The 24359-nt window shown below is 38.3% G+C and overlaps 1 long non-coding RNA gene across 2 annotated transcripts; it reads left to right on the top strand.

Annotated features, from left to right (window-relative positions):
• Positions 1 to 3559: 3559 nt before the first annotated feature.
• On the top strand, positions 3560 to 19554 carry LOC127562705 (uncharacterized). Of its 2 annotated transcripts, none has more exons than XR_007953794.1 (3): positions 3560 to 4409; positions 12705 to 12819; positions 19285 to 19554. It is a non-coding gene; the product is annotated as an uncharacterized LOC127562705 (long non-coding RNA). The 2 variants fall into 2 exon arrangements; XR_007953795.1 differs by lacking the exon at positions 3560 to 4409 and adding an exon at positions 5187 to 5229.
• Positions 19555 to 24359: the final 4805 nt, after the last annotated feature.

Below are 24359 nucleotides of genomic sequence, written 5' to 3'. Positions count from 1 at the left end.
AATACAGAAGAATACAGAAGACTCATTCGTCTAGTGAGAGCCCCAACCATTGAAATATATTGGCTTCAGTATTCATGACACGTCCTTAACAAATCATTTATTGTCCCCCTAGATTGAATACCATGTTGACTTAGTAGCAGAGGAAAGAAAGAACAATCTTTCTCCCCTGATCCCCTGGTGGTTGGGAGCAGTTTCTCTCCCCCTCCCCTTTTTCCCTTTTCCCTCTTTTCCTTCACACACATATGTACATGCAAGGAGAGCTTTCCCTTTGGTAGATGGTATGGATATGGTTGGGCCATCTCCTTGGAATGTAACATTTAGGTAAGCCACCAGATACTAACAGTATCTGATCAGATAGTCCCAGTTTGGCCACCCACTGCCATTCCTCCTAGAGTTCCTGCCTAGGGTTGTAGATATTCCGATAAATGCTTTATTTTCTTCCTGAGTTTTCCTATTTTGCTCCCTCAGTGTGACCCCAAACAATTTATTAAATAGGCACTGAAGTAAAATTGCATAACTTTGGAAAACAAAAATAAAATGTGACAGCAAGGACCATCTCATTTGAACACATTCACTCAGATTCTCCCACTGATTTCTGTGCCATGACCAATTAGACTGGTGAACCCAGTTCCTTGAAAGATAAGTGTTTTTAAATGTCTCCCCACAAAATCAAAGTGAAGGGGCCAGAAATCATCTCACTGTTTTCAGCTCCTTTTATCCCTTATATGATTTGTGAGGAATACTCTCCTTATAATTGAAAATTTCAGTTAGTCTATCAGTTGATACTTCTATGAGCTGACTTCTTGGGAGTAATTCCCTACCTCAGGCTCCTGTGCTCAGAAGTATATATTTTGGTGTTGCATTTATTTACCATGACAATCCAAATTCAGAAGAGTAGTGCTGAGATCCAGAGACAGAGACACACAGAAGCTGAACGATCTAAAAAGAATGAAGTTTCCTCTCTCCCTCTCTCTCTCCTTCTCCTTCTCCCTCTCCTTCTTCCTCTCCCTATTCCTCTCTCTCTCCCTCTCCCTCTCTCTCTCACTTCTCTCTCTCTCTCTCTCTCTCCCACCCTCTCCCTCTCCTCTCCTTCTCTCTCTTTCTCTCTTACATGCACACACAAACATAACAAGAAAGACATATAAAAAAGAGACAGAATGACAAAAAATGAAGGAAAAAATGAAAGAAAGATACATAGACAAGAAACAAAGAGACAAAGAGAGAAGTAAAGCTTTGTGATTCCTTAAAAAAAATCCCAGCTGATTATGACAACCAGTCTCTGACAATTGTCTTTTATGATGATCCCAAATCCTTTTTTTACTCCATGCTTTCAACTTTGGCACCTAAAGATATGGAAAATTACAAGAGATCATGATAGCTAGTACTACAGGAGTAAATGTCTCAGGAAAAGCCATATATCTTCTTTCTGAGGATCAACCTACCCAAAGCTTTGAGAAGCTAATCACCACTATTTTCCTGGGCATTTGGGGATGAATTCTTAATCCACAGCAACCCATGAAACAAAGAAAAATAATAATAAATAGTTTTGTACAGCCCCTCTTTACTTCAGCAGTGATTATAGTAGAGTTGCAAGAAAATTAAAGCATGAAATTAAGACTAACAGGATTTTAGAACATGTAAAAACATGATCTTAGCCTTTGGCAATCTCTTGAGAGGTCTTTGTTCAATAACTATTATGTGGACATGATTCCAGAAGAACTGAACCATATCAATCTTGATTTTCTCAACATAAATGAAATCAAAAATAAAAAGAAAACCATAGCTAAAGGAAAGGCCTACTCACAAGTTTTATTTGGAGGAACAAATATAAAGGTTGCCTTTATCATGAGTCCACAAGCAATAAGAAATACTTCTTGGGACGTTGGATCATCTTGAGTTGAAATGCTCATTATAAGTATTTGCAAAAAGGTCACATGAAAAGAATTACACACCAATATCTATCACAGATGATGAAAATGGAGAACGTCTATGAATACCTTGATAAGATATTCCAAATTAAATTAACATATACTTTGAAACTTGATTGCCTTCAAAATAAAAATGAAAGTATAGGCAAGAATGGTAGAAAATTTCTTGGAAAATATATTCAGGGGTTAGTAATGAGGGAGTCCAGAAACTTATAGATTACATCAAAGTCTCATATCTATACATAATGATTACTTCCTTTGAGGAGAGAATTGGGAAGTGATAAATATAACTTTTTTACAATAACTGAATAACATCAGCAAATACCTTAATTTTTACTAATTGAAGTATGCTGTTATGAGTAAAGAAGGCCACAGTCAAACTGGTTTGGTCTTATCATGTAACAACTTGAATATAATGTCCAGTTGTAAGTGCCATATTTTAGAAGAGATATTGCCAAAATGGAAGATAACCAAAGAAGGGCAAACGAACATCGTGAAGGAGATTATAATCCATTCTGTGTGATGATCAGGTGAAGGAAGCAGAAATTTTCATCCAAAGAAGATGAAATATGGTAGTATGACTTATGTTAGTAGGCTTCAACTATTTAAAGGATATCATATGGGAGGGAGACTAGATTTGCTCTATCTGGCCATGGAGGTCAAAACTGGGACCAATAAATGAAAGTTTAGGGAGACAGATGTTGACTCAATTTAAGGAAAAAACTTCCTAACAATTAGCATCCCATCAAACAGAATGGGCTACCTTTGGAACAGGTAGTCAAGCCACGCCAAACCAAATCAACAAACATTTTTTTAATGCACTTACTAGTATCAGGCACTGTGTTAAGCATTAGGGATACCAAGAAAAACAAAAACAGTTCCTGTCCTTAAGGACGTCACAATCTATGTAGTTAAGTTTCCTCTCACTTAAATATCTTCAATAAGAAGTCAGATGAATTAGAAATATTATAGAAGAAATTCATCCTTTGGTAACCTCTGAGATTCTTTTCATCTCTGTGATTCTATGATTCCTATGTATTAGTGAATAAGATAAAGACAAATGAAAAATTGTGGTGAGCTTTTTCTTCTCAAAACGCAGCCAGGTGATAAAAGTTCAGATCTTGTATTATCTCCAATATAGCCCGGTTAGCTTAGAGGCCTATCTCTCTGCTTGGTTCCAAGAGCTCTCTCCGAATGTCGCCAAATCCAAAGGTCTGGTCCTTCAGCCTCTGCCTCTGCTTTCTTCAGCCTCCAGCCAGCTCCACTCTTCATGTCATCTGGTGAAATCTCGACTTGTAGCTTCTTCACTCTGAAGAACTTCTTTGACTGGCCCATTGAAGCTCTATTTCTGCTAGTGCTCTCTGGCCCAAAGAGCTTCAAGGGAGGTGTGAACTCATTGAACTCTAATGAGTAAAGGTGTGAACACAAGCCTTGTATTAATTAGTTCTACTTAGTACCTTGTTTCAGGTTCTGCCCAAAACATCTTCTTGTAAGATTAGATCAACTCTAATTAGTTAGCAGTTAGTAAGGATTCCAACAAAAAATCAAATAAACAAGGAGTTCAATCAAGTTGCATCTGTCCTATACAGCAGGGACAAACTTTAATAGTGATTTCAAGATTTTAATTTTTCCCTTATGTTAATTTAAACCCCAACCCTCAGTGCCCTCAAATCTTTCCATCATTCTCTCAGTTTCCTTCTATTGCTCAGGCTTGCTCCAAATATTAAGGTGCTTGATCATTACTTTGCCATGCTGAAAGGTACTACTACTAGCTTCAGGCAGCTCACATTCTTTCCTGTCTTTTTGTTTAGCATCTTATGGTCCAGCTTCCCATTTACCAGTGACCCCAGCAGAATGTAGTGGGTACAAGCTTTGGGTTCTCCCTTGGAATCATAACCTAATTCTACTTTTCCATCTTTCAGCTTCTCATTATTTTCCTGGTCTCTACCTGTCAATATCTGCACCCGGGTTACTGTGGCTGCCTTGGCCAAAACTACAGTTAAATGACTGCCAGCCTTAGGTTCCAATATCCAGAGGAACCCTCCTTCATCTAGGATGTAGGCTTTTTGGGGAGAAACATGATTTAAAATCTGCAGATTACTGTAGACAGTCGCTTCTCTCCCTCTTTATTATTGATCATTTCATACTTGGGTTTATTGACCCTGCCAGAATTGAAGGAGAAACCCATTGGAGAGAAGAAGGAGGGGCTGAATTGGATGCGGTGGTTCTGGTCCAGCAGCTTTCGGAAGTGGTAGAGAAGTACTTCAGGGGGAGTCTCCCTGAAGAGGAAGAAGAATTGAGCCAATCTGGGGAGGTCACTGGAATGCAAGAGTTTGCCAACAAAGCCCCATGTTGAGAATTCCATTAGCACCCAGTCATCACTATCTCTCTCCATATGCAGGTGATAAAGTTGGGCAAACAATGGACATGATCTTCAATCATCAAGAAATAGAGAGATGGACAGCAAAGTTCATGAGTAAGGTGTGCGGCACATTCTGATTAAATTGGTCTGTACTGAAGTAAGCTTCCTTGAGGTTAGTTTTTAGGGTCCCCATAGGAGAATAGGGGGTAGATAAGGAACAGATGACCAGCAACTCCCCTGCCAGTGTTTGCTGACTAAAGGTCTTGATAATGCAGTGATGGGCTCACTGATCCAAGTAGAATCAAGGACTGTCAGGTAGACCAGTACTAGGATATCTTTTAGGTCATCCTTGGAGGAAGCAAGGAACAGTGACTTCAGGGTACTCATGAGGTAATTGTTCTGGGAATGCTGCATAGAAGACAAATCTACAGTCATCAGCTCTAAGAAGGAAATACCATAATGGAGTTAGTAGCAGAAAGTGATAAAAAATGAGTTTTTATAAATATAATTTATATATATATATATATATATATATATATAATATATATATATATATATATATATATATATATATATAATTCTTATAAATTTGACCCAGTTCTCTATGTATTTGAGAAATGAGGCTTTATTTGAGATACATATTGCAAAATTTTGCCCCAAGTTTTAATTTTGGTTACATTGGTTTTGTTTGTTCAAAAACCTTTTTAATTTTATTTACTCAAAGTTAGCTATTTTACATTTTGTAATGCTCTTTAGCTTTTCTTTGGTCCTAAATTTTTCTGCTATCCATAGATCTGACAAATAAACTATGGCATGCTCTCTTAATTTGCATGGGTAAGGTTTGAGATACTTGCTATGAACTTTACCTCAGCTTCCTTCTCTTCTCTTTTCACTTTCAGGATTTCTTTTCTCCCTTCCTTGGGAGATAAACCAGATCAGGTAATATTACTTTACTTAGAAGCTTAAGTTAAATATCCATTTATTTGTTCCTTATAACAAGTGGTAGGGAGATTATGGGTCTAGGATCCAGGAGTGAGGAGAATGTGAAGGGGAATAAGAGTGGAGCAGAGATAAGGTTTGCTTACTTCAAAATATGCTTGGAAATAGCTTTGGCCCAAATTCTCAGAACTGTCCCTTGCGATGGATGGCATTATCTCCCATTTGCCTTATTTCTATCTTATATGTATATAGCTATTTGTAAAATGTCACTCCATTAGAAAAGGGACCGTGTTTTTGCCTTTCTTTGTATCCCCAGCACTTAGTACAAAATAGGCTCTTTTAAAAATGCTTGTTGAATCACTGACTGACATAAATAAATAAAACTTGGATTAGATGTTTATAGAGTCTTCTAAGGATCCCACCCCTATGAATTTCTTCTCTTAAAAAAAAAATAATTCCAACCTTAAAAATAACTTTTGGTTTCATATTACCTGCATTTCCCAATGTAACTCTACTAAAGAACCTTAAAACAAAGGATAGAAATGAGGAGGAAAAATAGTTCAGTAAAACTAACCAACACATAGGAAAGATTTGATTTTATACACAGTATTCCACACATTCATTTCCTACTCTGCATCTTCCAAGAATAAAATATTTAGGTTTTCTCATCTTTTCCTTCTCTTTTTATCCAGCTCTTTTGCCATGGGTTTTCCTTTTACACTCCCCTCCCATCTCCCTCTTTCCCAAACCCCTGTAAGAATACACTTAGCATAGAATGACTAGAGGATAGATCAAGCTTGATGGTAGAAGGAAGCAGGGTTAATGTTACTGGTTTTAATGTAGACAGAATTTGGGGAAAATAATAGATCCAGATTCCACGTTTCTACATTTAAAGTCTCATGGGCCACAGCCCTGCCTGTACAGTATTTTTTCCTCTTTACCCCTCCTCCCCCAGCCTTCTTCTTCTCTCCTTTTTACTTAATATCTAATAACCAAAATTACAAAAGGGTTATACCCTTTACCCTCCTGAGGGCTCCAGGCTTCCTAAGTGGTGAGACGGCTAAAGTACTGTGCTTAGAATCAGAAAACTTCCACTGGAACCCTGCCTCAGACACTTGTGTGACCCAAAGTTATGTTTAAGTCTCAGTTTATTCATTTGTTAAATGAGAGGGCTGAGTTTGATGACCTTCAAGATCCCTTCCTTATTTATATCTCTGACCCCTACTGTCTCTCCAGGTCCTCTTGAGGCAACTTACTTTTCCTTCTGGGCAGGGTTCCAACCAAGTGTTGATAGGAGGCATTAAAAATCTCTGAGGGGTTCTGAATTTCTTTGAAGATCCTCAAGTGACTTTTGCTCACAGAGGTGATCTGTTCCTGTGCAATCATCCAAGCCATTTTCTTTTCCTCCTGGAGATGGGAGTAGTTTCAGCCTTCCCAGCACCCCACTTAAAAGCCTCCAGGGATGTAGTCTTCAAAGTGGGGGGGTTCATCTGACCTAAAGGGGGCTGTATGAATCACACAACTGGGCTTTTCTTAATGATGTCAGGTTTTGGAGCATTATTTCCAACACAACCACATCTACTCTTTCTCCCTAATATTTCCTTATTCCTTTTCCCCTCCATTGTGCAAGCTTCCAATCTCTTCTGTTCTGGAGGTAGTTATTATTTATTTATATATGTATAGTAACAATGGCACAGATGCCAAAAAAAGTTCTAACGCTGCCTTATTTTAATCAACTGTCTTTCTCTCTTATTTTCTCTCTCTTTTCCCCAATCTTTCCTGCCTCTGCCCCATCCCAAATCTCCTGGTAGCTGCTTTGGGGAATAAAGACTTGAATAATGAAGTAACTAAGTGGGAAAGAGGATGTCTTCACTCAGATTTACAACCTTTCTGTCTTCACTCTCACTATCCCCATAATGTCATACGATTTTGTGATCCCCTGATTTGTCTGTTCTAACAATGTCAGTAATCCTAAATCTTCTGGTTTTGTAGTCTGCTTCAGGGACTTCCCACACTTCCAATCTAAGAACAACAATTCATTGCTGACTTCAGGATATTCTGATGGATCAAACTTCTGAGAAAATAGTGATAATCTCATCAGTGATAACCAAATTTCAGAGACCCCTCCAGCTGTAGAATTAGCATATCAATGATAGAAAGCTGGATAAATGTCTCCTTGCTTCTGTTTCTCTGCTGAATTCTCATAGAATTCAGTCCACTTGTAATAGCATTACAATTACAATAAACTGTGCCCCTTGGAGAGGGTTCAACCCTGCAAATTCTTTTGAGACATCTTGTGATACTGGTCTATGACCTCAAGCTTTTGGGGTATTCTTCCCCACATCAACATTTGGTGGCCCGTATGGAGACATTTGGCCTTCCCTGGCTTGATTCCCTCCTTTTCAAGGTAAGCTTTCCATGTTTTTCTCCCACAATCCCATAGTGGGACATCCCAAGCTACTGGGAAAAGGCTTGTCTGGGTTGTCATGAGCTCCATTTTCAGTAAGTTTCCTTGACTGTGGCTATCCAGACTGGGAAATTCGTGCAATTTTTAGCAAAGTTCCTAAGGAACCTTTGCCACCCTTTCACCTTCTCTGGGATACCAGAGAAGTGCCATAAGATAGCTTTTGGCAAAATTTTATGGCTTTTGGCCAAGGTAGGACAGTCCTCTTTCACGTCATTTTGTCTGTGTCTGCATCTCTGTGCAAAATGTCTGTCATGTTTGTTCTGTGAGCTAGATTTTGTTATCTGAAAAGATTAAAAATGCAACCAGGAAGAAAAAAACTTCTATGATATATTTAGAATGCTGGGGAAATTTCTTAAAAAGCCTTTTTTTTTTTTTTCCTGTGGACTTCAGCTCTGGTCAAGCTGGAGGCTACACAAAAAAGTTAGCTAATTAAAATTAAAATAACATCTTTATAGACTCTCAAAAGTTTTGAGAGCAAAACATCTTAGCAAATTCTCAAAAGCAAAAATTAAGAAGTTTGGCAATTAGTAATTTTAAGATTGCAAGAAACATTTCTGACATATTGGGGATAATTCCAGGAATTGCTTCATATTTGATAACTTTATGATCAAACAGATAAATTATTTCTATGTGTGTGTAAAATAATTTGGACCTTTGTTTGAGATATGATAGTAAAAGCAATTTTAAAGGAAAATCCACGAAAGGGATCTATTTGCATTGATAGTGTTAACAGAAGAGTTTTGGAACTTTAGGAAAACAGAAAAGCATGTTGTCACTACTTTAAAAACTCTAATTATCTAGAGTCAGACTTCTGAGGGCCCTGTCAGTAAAAACTGGCATCTTAATCCTTCTCCTGACTCACAAAAGAGAAACAATTTGTGTGAATTGGAAAATAACCAAATTGTAATTCAATTCATTCAGGCTCATTAACTAAAGTTAAGTCAATTTAAATTTTTCTTTTTGCCCTAGAAGGGGGCAAATCCAGGGCTACATAACCCCTTGCCAATGTACATGGCCAATATGGATTAGATGTATCTTGATCTGCAGCCCCACCTGAGAGGCTTCTCTGACTGCAGCCATATAAACGCTAAACTTCCAGCCCCTCCACCCATGAAGGCCTGTTTTTTTTTTTTCCTAAATGCCCCACAGTCTTATCAGTTTTAGATTCTGAAAGCTAACCCAATCTCTTGCTCTGGCCTTAGTACTACCTAATGAAAGGTGGGGTCAAGTCCTAGGAGTCCTGGTTCAGGCCCAGACCCCTGGCTTACTTTTCCAAGAACTTTGGTGTCTTTGGGGTGACCCCCACCGCCGAGCAGTGGCTGCCACAGCCCTTCTAAGTGAGGAAGCCTCTAAGCTCACCCTGGGCCAACCATTGGAGGTTCTAATTCCCCATCAGGTTCAGAGCATTTTTTCCCTCACAGAGTTTTAGAATTGGGGAAAGGAATGAGAGTGAACATGTATGCTGACTCCAAATATGTTTTTCATATTTTGCATGTTCATGGTGTGTGGGTCAGAAACCATTAATAAAACAGCTGGATAGATCTCTAGAAGCAAAGCAAAGTTTATTTACATTCTCCAGAACGGGCGTCCCACCCATCGAGAAGACAATCGAAGGGAGGAGGCCCCGTAGGGGGTAGGGTCGGCGCTTTTATCCCTAACGCAAATTCCCCCTCCCACCACTGACCCTCATCCTTATTGGCTGGGGATCTTACATTCTAAACACGGGAACTATCCAAGAAATTGAACTTGACCAACAAGTACATAGTTGCCCATATTTGGCTGAAATAGGGAGGATAACAAGAAGGGGACTTAAGTATGCCCTTAGGGGGCTAACAGGGAGGGGATAGCAGGAAGAGACTTTAAGTATGTCCTTAAGATAGCAGGGAGGAGACACTTTAAGTATGCCCTTGACTTAAAGTCCTTCAGGCCTACTCAAATTTTGAAATAGATGAAGCCTTACTCGATTTTCACAAGTGTCTTGAAAGATCTCATTTTATCTCGTTCAATGGGATTATATGGAGAGAAAGGGGACTTTTGATAGCAAAAAGTTCTATTAAATATGCAAGAGAAACAGGCTTGCAGTTACTTCCCCAGCTCGGAAGAAAAGGGACACACTCTTTCTCCTTCTCAGTGGTTTCAAACACCCTCAGGCCAGCTTCTAATCCCAGAGGCAAGCCAGCGGGAACTTCTTTTGGCCTACCAAACTCTTTGCAGAGGAACAATGGCCCAGCCTTCACTTCACTTCACAATTATTTCACTTTGAAATAATTCAAAAGGTGTCTGAAGCACTTAAGATTAGCTTTCTTTCTTTCTTTCTTTCTTCCTTTCCTTTCTTTTCCTTTCCTCCTCCCTTCCTCCCTTCCTCCCTTCCTTCCTCCCTTCCTCCCTTCCTTCCTCCCTTCCTCTCTTCCTCCCTTCCTCCCTTCCTTTCTTTCTTCCTTCCTTCTTCTCTTTCTATCTTCTTTCTGTCTCTCTATTTTTTCTTTTCCTTCCTTCCCTCCTTCCTCCCTCTCTTCCTCCCTTTCTTCCTCTTTCTTTCTTCTTTCTCTTTTTCTTTCTTCCTCTCTTTTTCTCTTTATTTCTTTCTCTCTTTCTTCCTTCCCTCTTTCCTCCCTCCCTCCCTTTCTTCCTTTCTCCCTCCCCTCCTCTCTTTCTCTTTCTTTCTTTCTTTCTCTCTCTCTTTTTCTTTCTTTCTTGTTTTCTACTTTTTCCAGATGAAACAATACTTCAAGGATGAGAACTTTGCACCAAGTATTTTCCCTCTAGCTCTCTTGGTGTCACTTTGTGGGCCCTGCCACTGGGGAGATAACTTCTTAATTTTTTGTTAGTCTAGGGAACTCTGTGGACAGTGGGGGCATTTAGATTGTTGGGTGTACCCTCAACATTCCCAAGGCAGTCCACATATATTACCTGATGCATTATTTGCAAAGGCCTCATTCCCAAATGTCACCATCCCCACCCTGAGGCCTTCCTATTTATACTAGCTACCCCCCAGGGGAATAACTTTAACTTGACTATTCCTTGTTTTCCTTGCCAGAAAGGATCTCTTACCCACATAATAACTGTAAAATATCCACTCCAAAATTATTCTGTATTCATTGGGGTTTGTGAATTCTTTTGCAAAGCCTGCGGACCATCCAGACTATTCTATTGCTGTCAGAGAATCTCTCAACTATCATCTCTCATATCTCAACAGTTTTATATTACTCTCTAGAATGGTTGGGTCAGTTCACAATTCCATCAACAATGTATTAGTGTCCCAGTTTTCCCACATCCCCTCCAACATTCCGCATTATCTTTTCTTGTTATCTTAGCCAATCTTAGAGGTGTGTAGTTCACCAACACTTTTGAGATCTGTTACTTATCCCAACATGGTTTAGCCTGTCTATAAAGATGCTTTTACCGAAGTGTGACCAAGGCACATGCTACAGTGTCTTAAAGCCACAGGTGAGAAATATGAGAAAGGTAAACTCCAAAGATGAATACACAACACTGGAAAGGGTTCAGCAAGCCCTCCCATCAGAGGTGCCAGTTTTTCCTGACTATCTCATACATCCAGTGGAGGGATGTGTGTGTGTGTGTGTGTGTGTGTGAGAGAGAGAGAGAGAGAGAGAGAGAAGGGGGGGAGGGAAGGAGAGAAGGAAGGAGTAGGGAAGAAGAGAGGCTTTTAGATCTAGTCTTTCTACTCATGTGTAATAGTGGTGTCCACAAAAACAATCTGACACTCTCAAAAAAGCAAAAAGGGATTAATTACAATCTTGTGAGAAAGGGCATCTCCCAAATTTGTCAGTAAAGGAGTGCAAGACATAATTTTGAAACACAAGATTAAATAGCCTAAATGCAGAAGCCCCCAAAAGTTCCACCCCTGACCTTTTCTCCCATTGTTTGGGGGAGGTTCAGGTTTACATTCTAATCATGGAAATCTAACCCAGAAACAAAAGAATACAAATCAATAATAATAAACTCTTAATGTAAGTTTTCCTAGAGAACTGATTTATAAGCAGATGTAGAATTCAAAGTTATCATCACCTTTAAAAGAAGCACTTAAATGACAATTAAGAAGTGGTGGAAAATAGGAGGGGACAATAACTACAACTTTTAAATTAAAGTATAGCTTAAGACTATATTCCTATGAGAGTGTCTTCACTCAGTTAATTCCACACATACTGAACTTCAGTCTGCCATCTGGACATTTCAAACTGGATGTCCCATAGGTATCAGAAACTCAGAATGTCCAAAACAGAACTCCTTACTTTCTCACCCAAACCTACTCCTCTTCCAAATTTCCCTCTTATTGTTGAGAGCATAACATTGTCTTTCCAATCACCAAGATTTACAATCTCATCCTTACTCACTCACTTTCACCCCATATTATCTCATCAATTACTAAACTATCTATACATTCTCTCTTCATTCACATTGCTATTACTCTAGTTCAAAAACTGGGAAACTATAATAGCCTCTTATTTCATCTCTCTTAAATCTCCTCCATTCCAATCAATCCTCCAAAGAGCTGTCAAAGGGGTTTTCCTAAAGTACACATTTCCATCAAGTCTCCAAAGAGTTGTCAAAGGGGTTTTCCTGAAGTACACCTTCCTGTACTTCCTGTACTGTTACTTTGAGGATGACATTGCTGACATTTTCATGTTGCTTCTTCAGGACCAAACTCGACCAGCCTCCACAAGTTTTGAGAATATTGATTTCTCAACAAGAATGCTTCTCCCAACCCAATTTACTTTGCTCAAATTCTACCAAAGCCTAGTTCAGATTCTACCTATTTCCTTTGTGATATTAGCTCTTAATATTTGTAAAGCTCTTAACACGACTGGCACATAGTAGGCTTTATATAAGTGCTCCTTTCCTTCCTTCATTAAATCCCTAGCCCTCTATTCTGAATTCTTACATCATAAGCAATCTCTATTTCATTACACAATATGAAACTTGATAGATTCTGCCTTACATTGCCCCTTATTTTTTTCACTCCACTGTTGGCTCTCTTACTCACCAGAACCTGAACTTCATCAGTGTCTGTGATAGCACCCAGGCTGAGGAGGAACCCCAGGAGAATGGATGCAATAAAGGCCAGGAGAGAGCATCGAGTGGAACAGTGCATGGGGCTGCAGGTGAGATTCAGCTCTAAAAATGAAATTGAGTAGAGCTTGAGATTCAGAATGTGTGATGTGTGGTCTGGAAAGTTCCTATCTCTACAGAAATTTAGAGCATCTTTTTACCTCTTTTGGAAGTCCTTCCTCCCTTCTACCATTTGATCACCTAAACCTTTAGCTCTCTTCCACCTGAGAAGATCAATGTACAGAGAAAATAACTACGTGGCACAGTGGATAGAGTGCTGGGCCTTGAGCCAGTCAAAGCTGACCTCAGAGACATGTGCAAGTCATTTAACCCTGTTGGCTCCAGTTAGTTCTTCTGTAAAATGAGTTGAAGAAGGAAATGGTAAACCTCAAATGGGGTCAGGAAGAGCTGCATGTTACTGAATAGCACGACAGACACTTTGCCACCTAGTGAAAGAGATTGATTCTATATGGCCCTTGTCCCCTTCTGCCTACTTTTGCTTCTCCTACACCCTCAGAGTCTTTAGGATGATCCATCATATGTTTCTGGAAATCAGTATATCAGTGAAATTTGGGCAGGCTTTTAAGGAGTGATTACAGAGGGTGGGATTGGGGTATTCAAGGGGTATCATTTTTGGAGTAGGGAAATGTTACTACATAGTATACAAGGGTATAGTTACAAACCAAGAAGGGGGCAGGGGATAAGAGTCCTCTCCCAGCCCCAGACCATGAAGCAGATAGTTATAATTGGGTTATGTAATGCACATTCTTCCTCTAATTCCTCACCATCTGTTCAATTGTCGATGAACCTCCCCTTGACCTCTTTAGAAAAGGATTGGAAAGGACATAGTTACCTGGGTGGAGATAAAGATGGAACAGCTTGTAACCTGGTTGCAAGCCATTCTACCTTTCTCTTTAAGCACAACAACCCCCAGGCCTTATTCTTCTTTGGCATCTACCTTCACTTCCCTAGGCCTGAGGAAGAAGTATTCAATAAATGCATTGTAAAGAATTAAATAGGAAATCCAAACTAGTTCAAGTGCTTCAGAACCACTGCAAATGGTAAGTTCATCTGGCATGTAGTCAATCTATTGCCTAAGTGCAGAGCATTTCAGAGACTTCAGAGTACCGAAAGATCCAAGAGAAGGGACTTTAAACCCCCACAGGCAGTGGAGTTAGATCTGGACTCCTAGGGCTGGACAGAGCCAGATGGGACTAGAATTTGTCTCATCTGATCTCTGGAGTGACCAAATAAATTTGTTATGACCCCTCCTAGGTGACAGTACCCTAACAACCATTGTTCCCTCTGAATAGGGACCAAGTCACAACTTCAACCTCAAGGGTCTGTGATTAGGGGGAACAGATGGTCATCAGAGGATCATTGACTTGTTTTTTTTAATCTCAAAAATCATCTAATCTCACCCCATTATTTTATAGCTGAGAAAAATGAAATTCAGGGTAACTTAACTGATTTGCCCACCCACTATAGTTAAGACATGCCAGAAGCAGGATCTCGACCTAGGCCTGAACTAGAATATTCTTGCCACAGTACTACACACTGACTTCTGTGATCTCCATCTTGAAACTAAGAAAAAGTTGAATATAGCTTTCTCACATTTACTCAGACTGGAAATGTTGGGGGAGCAGTAGCTGCTCTTACCTCACTTCTCTCCCTGGGGTAGCTGAGAACCTCCTTCAGACAGGAGTCTTGGATAATAAAACATTTTAAGGACCATTGGGGAACCCATGAAGTTCACCCACTGCAGATCAAGAGCAGGATGTCCCTGGCAGATGAAGCTTCAGTCAACATGAGAACCACAAGGAAAGTAGCTTATAAATTTCCTCTAAGTAGAAGAAACTGTGGGTAGGGGAGGACATAAGATCTTTCCTTCTGCTAACTCCCCTGTTGCCACATTATTTTGATAAATATTACTTGGGAAGAATAAAGACATAAAGATTTTATTTTTTTAAAACTAGGAACTTTTATGTCCAAATACTCCATTACACTTTTATCAGCTGTCAACTCCTTTTTCCGTGTCAGTCTCTTTTCTGTAAAATGTGGATAATAGTGCTTGGAGGTGTTTATAGGAAAGGTATTTGTGAGCCTCAAAAGAGATAATGAAATTTGTAAGGCACTGTGCAATCTCAGTGTTCTATACAAATGCCAGGTGGTGGTATTAGTTTTAGCCTCTCTCACCAGGCCTTCTGCCTAGTGATGACCATTCCTTTGGTTTTCTACTGTATCCCTTCCAAAACAATATTTATAGAACAATCCAGGGGTGCCTGCTAACTGTTTCACATGAGAGAGGGGATATATTCAGAAGTACTTTTAAGTTCAGTATGCATCATTAATGCTTTCTTAAGTTTGGACAATTAACAAAACAATAAATCAAGTCCTGGTGTGTAGCTATTTTCTATTTTTTAGGTATAAGTAAATATTCCCACTGAAAATTTAATAATGGGGTCTCTAAGATGGTTAAAGCTATTTCTAAGCATATCTCTGCCATAAGACAGTTATGAAAGTCAGTCAAATAATCAGTCAATAAACATTTCTTATTATATATCTCACCTTGTGTCTAAGCACTAGGAATACAAAATAGCCCACCTACCCCCAAAAAAATTCCCCAAAAAACTTAGTTCCTCCCTGATGAGGTCCTGAATGGTGTTTTGGATTGAGAGAAGCTAAAGAATTGCTCCCTGAGGCAAGCAGGGTTCTCTGATAGAGATCAGTTTAACTTCATGATTCCACCCTCTGGGGAGGTCATCCACTTTGAAATCCAAATTATGTTAGACTCCTGAGACCTACTCTCCTCAGAGATCTCAAGTAGTCTCATTTTGCCATGGCCCAGTCCCATACCTGAGTTTAAATTTTCCTTACAAAACCTACTTATAGGCCATCCCATGGCTGCTTACTCTCTTTTGGGTCAGTCTGCCACAGCACTCTGCCTGATTTTCTCCTTACCCCTCCTCCCATGTGGTATCTCTCCTAACTCAAACCCATTTCTCCTCCATACAGCTAACTAAATCTTTCAGGATTTAGCCTACCAGCTAAGGACATGCCCCAGTCTCATGGGGAGCTCCCTTTCTACTGGGTAATTGTGAGTTGCACTGAGGTACTTGTCTTTCCTATGCTCTCCCAACTCTATTTCATATTTACCATTCCCGTTGTCTATTGTACCCCTTCATTTTGCCTGTAACCTTTTGCCAAAGAGAATGACCATTGTGAATTCTTCACATGACCGAACCCCAACTTTTGGTACCTACTATCATCTGGTGTCAACATCATCCAACTCATCTGGTCCTCAAACCACATCATGCCTTCATAGAGCTTGCATTCTGATAGTGATTTTCAGTATGGTCAGAGGACCCCTAGGGGTACCCTTTAAAATATTAAGATAGTTGCTTATTGAAATTACTCCTATCTTTTTCAACAACATGTCTGTATGAGGCTAAATTTTCTTCTTATACTTCAATCAAAACACTATTATCACCACAAATTGAATGTAGAAGCAGATATAAGAATATCTGTCTTCTATCACTAGATATTAGGTAGACATTATAGAGATTCACAAATAATGTTGCTCTTCTCATTAAATTTGTTTTGGAAAATATAGCTATTTTCATAAAAATATGTTAACATGTAATAGAATTGTTATTGTTTTTTTAAAACTAATTAAGATGCTGTATTTTAATTTTATTAGCTTTAATTTCTAGGTATAATTTACATAAAAAGTTTTTGGGGATCCTTTAAAATTTTTTAGAATATAAAGGGGTTTTGAGATTAAAAAGTATAAGAACTCTGTAAATAGTCTAATGTGAGACACAAGTAATAACCATATACTTATCATATATATTTATGTGTATAAATGCACATGTACATATACACATACATGTTAAAAGGAAGGTAATCTCGGAGAACAGACACTAGCAAGGGATAGGTTAAGGAAAGACCACCTCCAGAAGGTAAAACTTGATTTGGGTCTTGAGAAAACAGTAAAAACAATAGAAGCTTCAATTAACTATTTTCCTAATCATACCTGAAATATTCTCCATCATTTACCAAGACTATTGATCTCCCTCGCTTCTTTTATGTCCTATCTAAAATCTCACCTTCTTCAGGAAGTTTACCCTCTCTTCATTATTTCCTATTTATTCTGAATCTCTAGCACTTAGCACCGTGCTTAGCACACAGTAGATATTTAATATATTTTTATTGATTGTTGTTTCTCAGTTTGCTTTGTATAATTGTGTGGCTTCATCCATGAGATTGCAACCTCTGTAATGCCGGAGAAACTGAGGCAGGAGAGAGATTAGAGAGTTTTTAATATTTTTATTAATGGGAGAGTAAGATTGACTGGACAGGACTCTCGTTTCAGATTATCCAGTCAGACAGAGATAAGTATACTGGGACCAAGGAATCCATATTGGTCCCAGGGCTGGAGGAGTCCGGCATACAACTGCCAGCCGCCATACTCCAGCCATGAATGGAAGAACCCCAACTTCTTAAATACCTTTTTGGAGACAAAGAAGAGAAAGGGAGGGAAAGTTATTTTTATCAGGGAAGGGAAGCCATAAAACCTAAAAATTCCAGAGACAAAGAAGTAAAGATATTGTGGGTTATCTTGGAATATTTTAAGGGATATTGTAAATCCCTAAAAGAGTCAGGAGATCTACTCTTTTATCTTGCTAATTCATAACCCGAGAGCGAATAATCCTTAGTTTTACTGGGTCAGAGACAGAACAGTTAAGGAAACTGAGACAGGGAAACTGAGTCAGGACAGTTAAAGAGAACTGTGGAATAACACCTCCTTGAAGGTTTTTATATCACCAACTCTTAGCACACTGCCTGGCACATAGTAAGTACTTAATAAATATTTATTGATTGATTACTTGTAAAGATGTATTCCTCTTTGAAAAATCATCTGGGAAAGGCTTCCTTTAGCAGTGTCAAATCCTTCCTAATCTGGATCCAACCTGCCTTTCCAAACTTTTGTACATTCTTCCTCTTTGTGAAATCTTCATTCAACTTGCAGTTTGCTGTGTACATAGTTCATCTCTAGCTTGCATTCTGAATGCTCTCCCTTTTCATTGCTCCCTGTTGGAATCCTCTGGGCCCTTCAAGGCTCAGCTCAAGTGCTGCCTCTTACACAAGTCTATTCTGATCCCCCCTAGTAATTCCACCCCAATTGAAATTACTTTGAACATGTTTCATCTTTGTTCATATTGTTTCTCTCCAATTCTCTCCCCATCTCCCCCTCAAATAAACACCCACCTAAATATAAATCTTCTTGAAGTCATTAACAACTTTGGTTTTGTCTTTGTATCTCCCTGAGCACAGCTTTTGGTACATATAGACCATGAATAAATGTTTGTTGATTGATTTAGGGAAGGATATTTCTCTACCCCCAGCCAATTTACTCTGAATATATATAATTATTTTCTTGCTGGGTCTCACATTAGAATGCAGTGCCTTTAGCACCTAATACAATGACATTAATGTTTAATTTAAATTCTTTTTTTCTCTAGGAAATCTTTCCTCATTGCTTTATCCATAATAACCTCTACCCTGAATTTTAAGACTTCCTTGGGTGACACTGTAAGGCAGTGAAAATAGCCCTGGATCTAGAATGAGAAAAACTTGAGTTATTCAAACTCAGTTTCTGCTCCTGAAATTTGGGAGATTTGAGGAAAATCTTCACCTCTTTAGGGTTTGGTTTCCTTATCTGTAAAATGAAGGTTATCCTAGATCATTCGATTTTATATTATGGACATATATAATTATATAGAAGATAGATAAATAATGATTTGGAGGAAAAGACTTAGGAAATTGAGAAAAGCCTCAGGTAGAATGTGGCATTTGAGCAGAGACTCAGGATCAGTCTCTCTCATTTTTCAAACAAAGAGCCCAAGGCCCAGAGAGACGTAGGAAGACCATAAAGTAGCAAGTGGCAAAGCTAGGATTCAAATGGAGCATTTTTTCCACTGCACCTTCCAGTGGTTTTTCCTTCTGCCTTTTAGTAGCTTCTTCCCTCTGGGAATAAACAAAATCAATTTAACCTTCAATATGTCAACCTTTCAAATATGCTACTACTCCATCAGTAGAAAATATGGAAGGTTGATAGGATAACAAAAAACACCTGAAAAAGTTCCCAAAACTTTTTGCTAGAGAGCCTTGGTGAAAGAGAAGACTGCTGCTCTATTCAGGACTTAAACTGACTGGAACTTCCCTAGATTTAGGGAGAAAAATCTCATTGAGGGATTTGGTTTCTTTTAAAATAAATATTCATGAATGTTTAATTATTGAATTAAGCCCGAGGATCACATAATCATAAACTTGTGCTGATGATACATCTTTAACCCTCTTGTCAGGATATGGGAAGACACCCTTTTTTCAGAGCTAAAGCCCAGCAAGCAAACTGTGACCTGAGCTTGGTATAACAATAATCCTTTGCACTCATCCTTGGAATGATTTCACTCTCCGGCACAATCCCATAATTATCATGTTGCTTTGACCACCAGCAGGTGTTCTCTGACCTTGGACAAGCATCAGACAAACCTGAATCAATTCTGCTCACGAAGCCCTGCTGTGAATCAAACCTGCCACATTGTTGCTGTTACCCCCTCAAAGTCAGGGCTACAGTACACTGTGTATCCATTAGTGTAAGTATTGAGATACTCTAGAGTGGATCCAACACTGAGGGGGGGAGGGAGAGAAGAGAGGGGTCCAGCACCTCTTAGCCTGGAAAGCGTTTCCCTCATTTTAAAATTAAACTTTTCTTGGCTTCCTGACTCTCCTGTCTCTAGCCTGTTCTGTTTGCCTCCCACCACCTGGTTGGGGCTGGTTTGGTCTGGCCGATGCTCTAAATGCGTTGGTAATAGAACTACGATTTTCACATAGTATTACTGAAGTGGTAATAAAGGTGATAGGAATGGTAATATAAAATAGATTTGGGAAAACATAATGGTCCAATTGACACAAAGAATTTATGTCATCCAACACAGCTTGCAAAGATTTGCTATTTTATTTACATGAAATAGCTTCAGACTATGACAAAGCAAGGCAGAGTCTTAGGTGACTAAGCAATTTGCTTTTGGGTAACACAACTTTAAAGTCTCAGGGGAGCACAGGCAGGGTCTGGGGAGGAGGAGGAGCCAAGGAGAATTTGGGGAGAAGTCAGAGAGAGATGGAGTCAGATGGCATCTGCCTGGCTGATCAGATCCCAGACCAATCTAAAGATGCACATTTTCCTCATCTGTAAAATGGGGATAATAACAGCATCTCTCTTCCATGATTATTGCAAGGATCAAATGAAATTATTTGTAAAATGCTCGATACTAATGAGATATCAACAATTTTTAAATTCATAGATTTAAAAAGTCAATCCTAAGAAGCAATTTAGCTCAAAAATTTAACAGAAGGCTACACATCAAACTGAATTTATATGCATACCTAACAGTCCAGGGATCTCAACCTGCACTATAAAAAGTGATAGGATTTTTTTTACTCAAGGATTGTTATACAATAAAATAACAATAATAGAAATGCAGTATTTTAGTCAAATCATTGTAATTAGGCTATTCACTATATGGAAAATTAGGGAATTTAAGCTGGAATTGCTTAGGTAGACTTGTTTCAGCCCTTGATTTTGGATAGCCTGAGGCACAATGTTTAACAGGATTTTCCACATTAGTGGGCATTCTTTTTTTTTTTTTTTTTTCAAAATATACCACAGGCTGAAGTCAAACAATATTATAACCAGGCTTTCATTATTATTTAATAAATTAATGAAGGTAGATTAAATCTTAAAAACAAAACAAAACAAAACCCTGCCAGGATTGACTTTGTTAAAAAAAAAAAAAAAAAAAAAAGCAAAACAAACAGACTCAAACTTTACCAATTCAAATGACTGTCAAGTCTAATCAGATCTTTTAAAAGAACAAGAAAAATGTGGTAACTTGGTTGTGACTAGAGTTATGACTAAAATATGGAGAACATAATTCCCATCCAGGTTAATTTTTGAATATCAGAGGCTTAAGTATCCCTTGCTGGTTAAGGTGCACGTATGAGTTCAGTTTGATAGCTTTCTATTAAATTGTTGACCTAAATCATTTAAATACAAATCTACCTAATGCCTAGGCACAGCTAGGTGGCATAGCAGATATGGTGAAGCCATCCCTTTAGATAATGTAAGCAATTTAAAAGTGAAGACATTTCACTTAATTAGCAGGGTATCTAGAGATGGGCTGAGTGGAGTTCTTTCCACCTTCTCTAACATGTGAAGGGAGAGCAGTAATTTCCCTGTCACATCTAGTGAAGGGGAAAGGATGGATTATGCTCTCATATTCCAAGGTCAAATGATCTAAAATAAAACCATGAAATTATGCAAATAACTAGTACACAGTTTTCAAAACCCAATTTCAGATAGTTCCAAAAATCCTAATCAAGAATCTTCAGAAGTGATAGCCAAATTGTAACTCTCAGAAGGATGTTTTTCTTTTTCTTTTTTTCCCCTCCTGTCCTTTTAAATATGGAAGCAATTTAAAGGTGAAGAGATTTCAAAACTATTTCACCTGTGTAAGGGAATTTTTATCTCTAATACCAAGCTCTTTTCCTAGGGTGGATTACCTTGCTGGCAAGAGAGAGAAAGATTATAAGCATGGGACTGAGAGCCCAGTGAGAGGGAAGGGTGCATCCCCTTCAGACTTTTCCCTTCCATCTCTTTAAGTAAATCTCTTCCTTTGTTTTAAGGGAGAAAACAAGAGAAAACAAACTTAAAATTCAGATCATAGGCAATAGCTAAATAATTTTAGGCAGAACTTCACAAAGCTTATATCATGTCTTTTAGTACTGACAAAATTTTAAAATGTATAGCTCATACAGTTTTACAAATGACACAATATGCAATTTATCATTTTTTCTTTTCTTTTTTTATTATAGCTTTTTATTGACAAAACATATGCATGCGTCATTTTTCAGCATTGACCCTTGCAAAAACTTCTGTTCCAATTTTTCCCCTCCTTCCCTCCACTCCCTCCCCTAGATGGCAGGTTAAATATGTTAAAGTATCACAATATACAATTTAGAAAGCAACATAACATTTTATATAAACATATAAACTTACCAGAGACAACTTTGCTTAAAATCAGATTTAAATTTCCAATAATAATATTTCAATATTAGAGACTAATGCACACATATTTATAAAATCTAATCAAATACACAATTTTAATAATGATTGTCTCATACAATTATATAATTTCCAATTTAATTTCATTTAAATAAATTTCCAATTTTAACACTCACAAATTTAAAGCTGCATCTTTGGAAGAAATTTTAAATGTCAGTTTTTCAAATGTCATTTTGAAACTTTCTGACATTCACATTTATTTTCCTGGTGGGTCAACTGGACATTCCATAAGTCATACTCTTCTATACACACGGAGAGAAGGAAAACATGTTATTGTAAGGATCAAATGAAATTAGTTGTAAAGTGCTCTATACTAATGAGATGTCAACAATTTTTAAATTCAATAGATTTTAAAAGTCAATCCTAAATTCTTAGGGTTTAGGGAATTCCACTTAGGGTACAGGAGCCAGAACCAGGGACTTTAGGACTCTGGAAGTAATAGTCAGGGAATTTTGGATATAGGAATCCAGCTGATGCCAAAGCATCTGGAGAGGGGTTTGGAGCTTCTAATGGAGCCTCATAGTAGGTATTAGCCTACTTTCCACGCCAGAAATGGTGAGGAGTTCTGTTGGAGATATTGGGGTATTAACTCGAAAAGAATCCAGGCTTGAAAGTAAAAGGCTTGGCTATGCCTGATTCAACAAAACTCTTCAAGGGCAGAGAATGTGGGAAATTTCATAGAGAGGGAACATCCCAAAATACATCCAGATGTTTTGGAAGGGGTATTTCAGAATCTGCTAAAGTTGTTTCTACTTGAGCTTACTTTAAAAAATCACAGTAGGCCAAATCAAGTTAGCTAACTGAGAGATGAGACCAAAGGGGAAAAAAATGAAGAGACTGAGAGAAGAAAAGGCACATTTTAAATTCTAAATGTCCAGATGTTAATTAGTTCCCTTTTGCAATGTTGGGGAGTAAAAATACCCCTCAAAATGTCCTACACTCAAGTGGCCCTACCCATTCCTGTCCCATCCTTATAGCAGATTCCCATAGATCTAGCACCCCTAGTAAAATGGGGTCCACACCAGAAATGGCAACAAACTTAATCAAGGTATCCTCTGAATAAATTCAAATAGCACCTGATTATGCTAAATGATCAGTGAGACAGAGAAAAAAACAACTGGATTTTCACTAAGAGCCTCAGTGTATGGGGACCTTTTATCTTTTGACAAGAAGAATGCCAGCAAGTTTCAGCACCAAATGATGTGTTTGAGGTATAGCACCAAGTGATGAGACTGAGGAGAGCAATTGGCACCAAATGTTGGGGTCCAGTGATGTGATGAATTCCCAATGGCCATTCTCTTTTCCAAAAGAGTCATTTATTTAAAAGAAGAGGTTATAAACAAAAAGGAGAGATACAATAGATACCAGGAATGAGAAATATGAAACAGAGTTGGGAGAGCATATAACAATTAACAATGGAAAAGACAAGTTGCCTAGTGGAACTCACAATTAACCAGGAGAAAAGGAATACTCCATGAGGTTAGAGTATTCCATTGATGAGAGACTTAATGCTAAAAGAGATTTAGCACTCTAAAAGAGTTAGTTATAAGGAAAAAACATCATGAAACATAGTGAGAGGGTGAGGCGAAAGACATCAAGAGGCAGAATGTCATGTGAGCTAATGCAAAAGGGATTCAGCAAAGATGATTTGAGCTCCAGATTTATAGGAAAAATTTAACCCTGGGGTATGACATAACTTGCCTTTCTGATTAGATACAGTAACGTGGTGTTATCCACAACCTCCAAAGAGGTGGAACTTTAAGGCCGACCTGATCCTCATTCATGCCCTTTCCTGCTTGCCTCAGTATTTCAGGTTTTCTTTGCCAACTTCCTCTCATATTTTAGATAGAGTGCTGGGTTTAAAGTTAGGAAGACCTGAGTTAAAATCTGGCCTTAGACTCTGTGACTCTGGGCAAATTATTTCACCCTGTTCGCCTAATTCCTCATGTGTAAAATGAGATGGAGAAGGAAATGGCACATCACTCCAGTATCTTTTTCAAAAAAACTCTAATATAATTGTACACAACTAAACATCAATCTTCAAAACATTTATGAAAAGTCATTTATGAAAAGTTCTCTGGTAGATGAAACTGATTTAAATAAGGTAGTGTTTTGGTACATTAAAAAAAAAGAAAAGAAAATCTCATTATAAGCAAATCTATTTTATGTAATAAATACCTGTAGAATGATTACTCATTACTCTTGAGAGTCTATTATAGCTATCCTTTCTCCCTTCTTCTTAATGCCAGTGAAGGTTTTTTCCCTAGTGACTTCTTGAAGTTTTCCAAGTGTTTCTTTACTGTATCCTTTCCTCAGATGATGCATTTGCAACTGGCACTTTGCATGTTGGTACTTGTATAAGACAATTCTGGAGCCTGGACCATCTTTGGGCAAAAAGTCCATTCA

The sequence above is a fragment of the Antechinus flavipes genome, chromosome 4 (assembly GCF_016432865.1).
Source record: "Antechinus flavipes isolate AdamAnt ecotype Samford, QLD, Australia chromosome 4, AdamAnt_v2, whole genome shotgun sequence".
Taxonomy (NCBI): Eukaryota; Metazoa; Chordata; class Mammalia; order Dasyuromorphia; family Dasyuridae; genus Antechinus; species Antechinus flavipes.
Note: the sequence above shows the minus strand (reverse complement) of the source record. Positions and strands in the feature narration are given on the sequence as shown.